The sequence below is a fragment of the Silurus meridionalis genome, chromosome 25 (genome assembly GCF_014805685.1).
Source record: "Silurus meridionalis isolate SWU-2019-XX chromosome 25, ASM1480568v1, whole genome shotgun sequence".
In the NCBI taxonomy this organism is placed as follows: Eukaryota; Metazoa; Chordata; class Actinopteri; order Siluriformes; family Siluridae; genus Silurus; species Silurus meridionalis.
Genome location: NC_060908.1, coordinates 16411189 through 16412500, shown reverse-complemented (window position 1 = coordinate 16412500; position 1312 = coordinate 16411189).

Sequence of the window (1312 nt, the reverse complement as noted above, 5' to 3'; positions counted from 1 at the left end):
TGTGTGTGTGTGTGTGTGTGTGTTTTTGTGTACTCACACAGTTGATTTGCAAAGTAACACCCCACTGGAAAAAAACACAGAACAACACATTTGGTTCATCACACACTCCTTTCTGTCACAGTTAATGCCATATGAAGGTCAAAGTCACAGGGCATAATGCACATATAACTTTCACAGACTCATTCATACCCAGAGGCAATTTTACATAACCAAAACACCAAGCAGCTGAGGAGTGTTTAGGATTAAACAGATTTTGCTGCAGCTGCCATGTTTTTTTTAGCATAAGTCTTAAGACTCAGAGAACAAATGAAGAAGAACTGACATGGAAACAGCTGATTTTAATAACTGAAAAATTATTTATATGTAATACACGCACACACACACACACACACACACACACACACACACACACACACACATAGTGGGTTGATATAGGTGTGTAAATTACCTGAACCAGGAGGATTTGTGGTTGAAGTAAAGAAACCTATTGAAGAACACACACACACACACACACACACACACACACACACACACACACACACACACACACACACAATTTTTACCAGTACATTTGCATACATACTGCATTCCTCCCACTTACAAAGAATCTCTACACTGGGTGGAAACCATAGATCTGGCAACCCTGGCAGGTGACTTGCATGCCACAAACATACGCCTTCATTTGGTATGAAACTAAAAACATTTCATCATATCTCCAGCCTCTTTCATGGACATGTATGAGCACGAGATTACATTTTCAAGATCTTTGTCACAAACTTACACTATAGACTCCAAAGTACTGAGACGCCTGACTTTTCCAGCCATTTGTGTTTCTTCCCCAAACTTTTACCTCAAAGTCAGAGGCACAAAATCATATATGAGGTCTTTGGGTGCAGTGCCATTAACTTCAACCTTCATTTGAACTGGGAGACTTAAACCTGTTTCAGCATTGCAATGCCCCAGTGTACAATATAAGCTCCATGAAGATCTGCTGTACATGGGCTGGAGTGGAAGATTTTCCACAGCCTGTTTTAGAGTCATGACCTCATCACTACTGAACACCTTTGGGCTGAATGTGAACTCTGACTGCACTCCAGGCCTCCTCACCTTCTCACCTTCTTCAGTACCTGACTTTACAAACACCCTTGTGTCTGAATGAACACGAATCTCCACAAGCACACGCCAAAATCTAGTGGAACATCTTCCCAGGAGAGCGGAGAGAATTATAAGATCAAATGGGACTAAATGTGGAATACATTGTTCAAAAAGCGCTTAACATACTTATGACCAGGTGTAAGCAAACTTTTGTTCA